This window comes from Vidua chalybeata, chromosome 8 (assembly GCF_026979565.1).
Source record: "Vidua chalybeata isolate OUT-0048 chromosome 8, bVidCha1 merged haplotype, whole genome shotgun sequence".
In the NCBI taxonomy this organism is placed as follows: domain Eukaryota; kingdom Metazoa; phylum Chordata; class Aves; order Passeriformes; family Viduidae; genus Vidua; species Vidua chalybeata.
In genome coordinates this window covers 10,598,132-10,606,918 of record NC_071537.1, presented here as the reverse complement: position 1 = coordinate 10,606,918, position 8,787 = coordinate 10,598,132, and positions in this window count along the sequence as shown.

Sequence of the window (8,787 nt, the reverse complement as noted above, 5' to 3'; positions counted from 1 at the left end):
AAGATAAACAGATAATCATTTCTCTGACTCAAATGTACGTGAGATCTCCCCCGGTATTTATGCCAGCGAAGGCAGGAAAAATTGAAGCGTGCAAAGCAGAGCCTCAGTGCCTCTTTATCTTGAGTCAAGCCACACTGTGTGCAAGCCACTGCTAGAGACTTCTATCTGCATTTAACCATCACTTTTTTCAACTCCTAACACCTTGTGCTACAAAAGAGATGATAGAAGACACATCAGATAAATCTCCTCCTCTGTGTCCCTTCACATTGATTACTTATATTCCCCCAGCTGCTGCCATGGGACAGCACTGGAAGGCAAGGTGGTTGTCAATACAGCCTTGCCTAGTGGGCTCTCCCATCACCTTTCTGAAGGAATTCTTCCTTGTAAATTGAGAATATCAAAATCTTGAAGTGTGTGGCTTAAAAGCCTAGATTGCTACATTTTCAAGCTAGAGAGGTATAAAACCTGCTGGGCCACATGAAGGAACTACACTGATATGCAGTTTAGATAGGCTTCCAAATGGTGTAGGAATTATTTTACTTCCTTAGTTTCCCCTCTAGTTCAGGTAAAGCTGTCATTTTTCCCTCCCTCTGTTTCTGGAATGCATGTGGTCTGGTTAGTGCTAAATATCAGTCACACTCACCACACTGGCAGCCATATTGCAGGGGGAAGGGTGGACGTTATTCCTTCATCATGAACTTCCACATGTACAAACAAATCAATATAGAAGTGAGTCAAGAAGAGTTCAGGAACACACATATTAGTGCTAAACTGACAAGCATTAAGACAGAAAACGTGCTTTTAATTCTCTCCCCTTCCTTGTTTCACCATAAACAGCCCCAGTTCCACCCACAGCCCAGTCCTTCACAGCAGTGATTAAAGTGAGAGCTTTTCCTTGAGCAACCTACTGCAGGGGGGGTACCATGGAAATGGCAGATGCAGGCATCTCAACTGTCATCCTTCTAATGAAAGGCTGCAGTGATGACAAACACAGGAAAATTTATTATGAAAATGAGTGTTTATTCCTGATATGGGTGCTAAATAGATCCCTTGTTTTACCTCATCTCCTTTTGCCTGCCCTAGAAAGCTCCATGCTCTATTCATCATCTGCAACAGGGCAGAACCTTCACTGGCAGATCCTATGGAGTAAAGGTAGTGGATTTGTGTGGAAGGAGACAACTTACATCTTCATTGCACTGAGGCCAGAGGTAGGAGCCTGGGAGAAGGGAAAAAGCCATTGAAATAGATAGTAGATTTACAGGGAGAGGACAGTGCAAGGAAAGTCTGGAAATCAAAAAGCCAGTGATGATCCTGCAGCCTCAAAGTCTTGATATTATTAATGACAACATTTCACCTAGGAATTCCTCTATTCAGCTCACTAACTTGTAGAGTGGTTAAAAAGAAAGAAATTAGAAGGAAATCTCCTTGCAACTTAAACACTGCAGGCAATGGAAAACCTTCTTCTTCCTCCGAGCAGTCAGCCAATGTTGTTAATTACCTCTGCTGTTAAGAAAGTACATGAATCCAAAATTTAAGGAAAAAAATATTTTCATTTTTTAATTCATGTAGTTTCAATTTCCAGCTACTGTTTCTTGTTATGATTTTGTCTAAAATTAATGAGCACTTTCCCATCCCTGCACTTTATACTAGATATCCCCACTGGAGATAGTTAAAGAATGTGATGAGGTTACCTTTTAACCTTATTATAGACAAAGGCAGCAAAATCTCTCCTGTGATGCCTCCCCATTCACTCCTTAATGCTAAACTTCAGGGGCCACTTCTACAAGTGAGGAAGCAATTTATTCTCTTTGACAATGCAGGGCTCTCTTGGGTGTTCTGCAATAAGTGCAGAAATGGTGGCTGTTCTCAGACACAGAGATCTGCAATACAGGCAAGAGCTGAACCACCTTCTCTATTTTATTTACCTCAACATTTAACTTGTTGAAACAACTTTTCTGTGCTCAGATGAAAAAAACCTTTTAGCCTACACAGGAAGATCCATGCCTCAGCTCTCACATCTCTTGGCCAGCCATTATCCTGCTGCATTAGCTGAAAGAAAGCAGACTTTGGAAATTATGTGAAGGGAGAGTGAAAGTGCAGGGGACACAAGGCAAGAAGGGGTGAGCTGCAAACCTTGACACTTAGGTTTCTTTTCCTCCTTTTATGATCACAAGGATACCTGGACTAAAAAATCCAAAAAGTGCACAGGATCAATCCATAAAATTAAGTATATAAAATATTGTCAGAGGAATGTAAACTGGCAGTCTCAGTCATTTTAAATAAGTTTACAATGTAGAATTATGTCCTTAGCCTGCATACCAGATTGCACTGGATAATGTGAATACCAAACACATCAGAGGATGAAATTAGCTTAGTGAGTTGTTTGGTTGGTTTTTTTCCTTTCTATTTTCCATTTCCTCTAACCTTCCCTCTAGGTAATTTTTTTCTTAAATCTCACCAACATTTTCCTGTTTGCACTTTGACTGAGTTCAAGGGTTCATAAAACAGAGAAGTAAAGACATGTTGGTAAAAATCTTAGAGTACTTCCGTGAAGAATTTCCTATTTCTCAGAATTTTTTTTTGAGTTATCCATATTACATCTGTCCACATATTCTTCAGCTACTAGAAGCAGCAAGCACCTTTATTGCAATGTTTTTGTTTGACTCTAGAGCTCCTTACCGACAGCAGAAGAGAATCTGCTTTAAGTCCATGGTGATTTAAGGGCATAAGCCCCATCAACTATGAAAGGAATTCAGCTGTCTGTTGTAACTTTTACAGCTTCACCCAAAGAAAGACATTGTGCTGTACCCAGGTACAGGAGCAAGAGTGGAGCAAGAGGGTGAAGCAATTTAAAACCAAATAAGGGAGCAAATAATACCAACACATGAATTTCGGCAGACTTGCAGCATTCCATTCTGTTACATGGAATAGCACTGTGTCCTGTGACCACCTGTCTGTTAAATATCTGACCTAAACTAGCTGCTCCACAGTAATAATGCAGTTGCTTCTGTGGTAAATCACTACAAAGTCCACCCAACAGTATTGGGTCAAGCAGTGGAATTCAAGACAGAAAGACAAAGTTCTCCAAAGCAGAGTAGCTAACTCCTAGCCCTTGCAGCTCTTTAGAAAAGAGATGTGGGTTTCTTAAGCACATCAAAGGTAGGATTCACACATCACTGAAGCTCTATAAAACCATAAAAAATATGCATCCAGCATCTCTAGCCTGGCATCAAAATTTCCTTCTAAAACAGGGACATAAAGTAGGTGGATGGAACAGGTATGTGATTTTCATAGGGCAGAAAAGGATCCTACCTAACAAACATGCTCGAGACATACTTTTGTTTGTTTAAATTACAGACATAAATCTGCATTGTTGTCAATTTTTTTACATCTCACACTGACTTCTCATCCTGTGAGAGAGATTTTACTAAAAAAAGAGTCATATGACTATTAACACAAATTTTAAAAGGAACAGGCACTTTACAAGCACTCTACCTTTCCCAAGAACAAATGCCTAATCATGGATATCAATCCATCAAGTCATTATAGTCCTTAGTACTATGCTAAGAAACCATAGCTAAAAGGAAGAAAATTAATTATTTTAGTACCTTGTAGCTTATACAAAATGTTCCAAAGCTAATATTGTGGGGGAAAACTTCATAACTGCTTCAATATATCTCTCCACAATTCTTAATAAAATTTCAAGTGAAGGCACAGGATGGGAAGTCCTTAATCATGTCTGTGATCTTGATTGGCATTGATTTTTCGTCCAGCTGAGAGCTGTTCATTTCCACAGGGAATACCTATTTTCACAGGAGTAGGAATGACATCAATCCAAGAAAGCAAATTAAGCTAAAATTAGGCATTTTTTTAGCTTGATTCTGAAAAACCCAATAATTGACAGGAGCATTACTCATCGCAGCATCTGAGGAGAAGGTCTCCTGAGAGCAATCCTTTTTTTTTGCTCCTTCTCAAAAATGCACATATGTTTCCTTTCATTCTTTCCTGTGGGCATAAGGCATCAAAAAAGAATAGAGCTTCTTCAACATGTTCACAGTTTAAATGCACTGTACACTTGGATATGAAATCATTAGTTCCAAGTAATGGTAAGCAGACTGTGCACATCCATAGATGGTAAGTGACAGAACGTGGAGCTATTTCCAGGAGGAAAGAAATGTTTAATGGACACTCCAGGATTATGCACAAGTATGCAGATGTGAAAGAGCAAGTCAATGCAATCCAGCCACATTGAACTGATGTAATGTCTCCTGCAAACTGGTGTCACAAAGCCAATTTCATGAGCTAACAGGAGACAGAGCCTGACCTGAAAATGTAATTAACACTGAGGGTTAACCCAAATTAAACCAAAAGATTTTCAATGAGTCTTGACGTATTTTTCAGCTCCTAGAAGACGTTTAGCTGCCACCTGGGTGCAGCCATGGATAATTCCCATAATGATTCTGGGCCTCTGGAACTAAAGGCAGGCTTTGGATGGAGTCCACTGGGCTCTGAAACAATTCACCACAACTCGATGGAAGAAAAGGAATAACAAATTTGTCCTGGCTCAACTGTGCAGCTTATGGCTTGTTTGCAGAAAGCACTCACTTCCCAGTGTATGAGAGGAACCTGTGACCTGTTATTTATCAACCAAATATTTCAATTCATCTGGAAGTCAGAAGGGATTAGCAGCTATACCTCCACTCTCTAACTGGACATGCCTTGCAATTAGATGCAGTAGAAACAAAGGGGGTGTGCAGTTCTTGGCATTTGTAATCTTCCCAAGCACTGATTGCAGGGTAAAAATCCAAATAATCCAAGGCAAGAGTTTACCAGGACCACTGCTCTCCCCCCTCCCCCCCAGTTATTTTATTACTCAGTTGCTTTTCCTATTGTCCTGTCACATTATTTCTCTGTTGGATGACACAAAAGGAACAGGCCCAGTGGTAATTTCATTCAGATTTGTCCCATTCTGACTCTTCCAGCTATGCAGATAAAATAATTTAATTCTTTGGATTGAGTAAAAAACCACTACATGGCCTAATTTTGCAGATACATCATATTCTGGTGACAAAAGATTTGTAGAACTTGATCTAATGTGTCTTGGTTTCTCCCTCAACCTCAACTCATCCAGCTGCTCTTCTTTCCATTCTACAGGGCTTGCATTCCCTGAGAGGCTGGGAAGATGCACATAATAAACAAGTCACTAACAAAATAGCATGTTTTGGCTCACACTCCACCCTCATCTGGTGTGGATTGTGCCAGTCTGAATCCGACACCTCAGAAACTTCACAAACTAAAGCTCAAAGAGAGAAGGACTCACACAATGACAGACAGACTGACAAATAAATGCAGTTGGGTTTATAAATGTGGGGTTCAATGAATTGCTTCATCTGACCTGCTCTGTACCTGTGTAAAGTTAAGCACAGTAGTAAGCTGTTAATTTTCAGGGTGTCAAAGGGAAATTTATGGGGAAATATAAAACAAAAAATTGCCACATTTTAAGACCTCACAGAAAGAACATTTAGAACAAATTTGCTTCTTGTTTTATCAAACAATTAAGACTTCCAATATCCAAGATCAGATACTCTCTGATTGATTTCCTGATTCTTATGGGGGAATAATTTAATTTTTTTTAATTAAATATATATTTATACTGTACAATAATTTTTCTTTCTTGCCATTATCTATGATTCTATCCCATCCCAGAATGAGAACCTACAAGTCATCAGAGCCATACAGATATCAATATTTAATGTTCCTGTTGATTCCTCTGCAGAGTTTCTTTTGTCTTTGTGAAGAAGCCTGGAGCCCAGCTATTAATCAGGCTCCTGGATTTTTTTTAATGATGTGGCAATGAAGCAACCATTTTGATTCAAGGAAACCAGAGCTTCCTAGTTAGGATTCACTGAGATTTATAATTAAGTTGGTGTATTCAGGAGAGGGTCCATACTCAATCAAAGTATATCTATATTGCCTTTACACCAACATTGGTAGGACTAAGCAGTCATTACAAAAATCAAACTTAATTTAAGAGGAGAAAATTTACTCAATTTAATTTGACAAGGGAGTGATTATATTCTTATGAAGATGTAATTTCTTTTTGAGATCAGTGCATTCTTGGAGAACATAGTTAAGCTTTCAGTCCTTTGACAAACCCCACAGGGTACCACTGGTGCAACACCAGTAAATCCCACTACCAAAGAGAAAAACTGCTGCATTGCAGTCACTTCAAATGTAAGGGTCCTACTACAGCCTGGGTGATAAAATCAGTGTTGCTGCAGGATGGAGTTCAGCTGTGAAGCACATTGCCACCCTGCTGCACAGGAACAGAGAGCACTGCTGAAAAGATAGCTTAATGATTTGCACTAACAGTTAACAAGCTGGACACCTTTATTCTGAGCACACTAACGTCTCAAGCATGAGGAAAATTCAAACCACAGTATTAGTCTGCAGTACTCATGTTTCAAGCCAGACTGCAAGCTTTTGAAAGGCAAGCTCTGTTACTGATCCCTAGGTGTGTGATCTGACCAGATCTAACCTCCACAGCCTGCTCGCTCCCTAAACACTCTCTTGGGAGGCTGCTGCTAGAGGCAGCAATTAGGGTTGATTGAGATGAAATTTGTTATGCAGCCATCTATGTAAGAAAAACTGATCTAGAAGCATTAACTCTATTCAGATAAATGAACAGCCATTTGTGACACCCAGTGTTGGTAATGCCAACAGACCTGGCTCCAAACAGGTGACTTAGGAAGATGTCTCTACATCCTGAACATAATGTTCTTAGTTTGAGGGAGAAAAGGATGAGATGACAAACAATTGCAGTCTTCTTTTTGTTATCAGTGGGCAACAATTTAAAGAGTGATTAATAAAAACTTCCACCTCATTCATTATCCATCTACTATTATTTCACTTGCCTCAAGTAAGGCATGTGTTTTTTCCCTCAGCCTTCTCATAATTCAGGTGTTCTGTTGTGGTTGTCTGACCAGCCTCCACTTTACTGGCTCAAGATCCTTGATAAAAATCCCTGGCAAAGCTGGTTTACAACACAGGAAAGAGTTAAGGGTCCCACAGACAGTTTAATAAAGGTAGTGTCATTTTCAATTATACAACACAAACACTCCAGTAAATTCTACGTCACATCACCAAGGAAACTCACTGCAATAATTCAGTCAAAGCAAAAGATAGGATTTCTACAACAATTTAATAATAACAATGTGTTCTTCTCTGTTGCCCTTTATCCAAGGATATCAGTGCTTTTCACCAATATTTATTCATTTTCTAAACACAACCTCAGAGTGTAATTTCATAAAATTAATTGAGTATGACATTCCTATGTATCCCTAAATGTTGATACCCTGCCACCTCTCTGCAGAGCAAGAAAAATCCCCATGAGTATCCCCGAATCACATGTTAAGAAATTTCTTCCACCATCTCCTGACATCTTGGACATGACAAATGAAAATATTAAGGAAGTACAATATTCTTGTATCTACTTTGCAGTTCATCCAAATTCTCTTTTATGGTCCCCAGTAAGAAGCGTGCCAGCCTGGAATACATAAAGCCAAGAATTACAAAGGCTGATGGGTAATGAAGGATATAAATAGTTGGATTATTTTATAACCCTGCCTCTTACCTTAGCAATCTGTATGCCGAGCTCCTGTAATGACATAAAACAATGAATCAGGCTCTCCATCCAAAGTGTTATGGTCAGAGAGAGAAATGGCATCATAATGGTCAGCAACTGAACAGAGCCCCAGGCTCATGAGATCTTTCTTCTATCCCCAGACATGCTCTAGCTCATATCCCAGTGGAGCACATTTTCCTGATTCACAGCTCAGTCTCCCTGTTCAGGAAAACAGACCTATTCTGTTTGCTGCAAGACGAGTGCACAGGAGGAATCTGTCCTGTGCTTTCACATCCTGGCACAGGACACAAAGAAAGGATTGCCCAGGACCTTTAGGAACTGAGAGCACCACAACTAATGGTTGCAGCTCATATTTTTATTGCTGCCTTTTCCTCTAACTTATTTTACTTTCATTCTTGTCTCTCTATTCTCACATAGGTCAAGTTGACCTATGTTCAGGTCACTGCAAGTCTCTTTATCGACTGTGTATCTCCAGTGAAGATTCATCCTCCCAATTTTCTAAATGTTAGTACTCTCTCTTTTCTTCCCAAACACAGATTTTAAACAGATATAAATCCTTATGTGTTTAAGGAGATACCACAGGGGGAAAACAGGGGGGGAAACTGCATATTTTGCCTAAACAAAAGGAGTAACCCCCTGTATGTAGTTTGGGAACATTGCCCTAAAACCAGTGAAGCAACAGAAGAAGCAGAACATGCAAGCTATAATTCAAATTTTAATGAGATAACTGTGATTTCAGGCACAGAAACAACTATTGATTTGATCATCACTGAAAAGGTAAAGATGCAACTTCTCTCATTCCTACCCAATCCCTATAGCCCATCACCTTTCAGAACCATGACACACACAAATAACGCAGAGCCAAAATGTCACAGCAGACACAAAGAGTGGTTTAGGACAGAGGTTGTCCTCCGTTTGCACAAGAAATACAAACCTTCCAACTTATTCCTTAGCTGTAGGACATTTAATCCATACCAACACTTGCTCTCACCTGGGGCTGCTTAGTATTTACTCAATGCTAGCTGTGGTTCACCAGGAACAGAGCCAGCCCTCCTGCTTTTATTCAGTGCTAGTTTCTAAGAAAATCATGATGGATCACAAAAAGTCTTTTTAGTTTGGTGTTCTGTGCCTAGCTCAAGCCC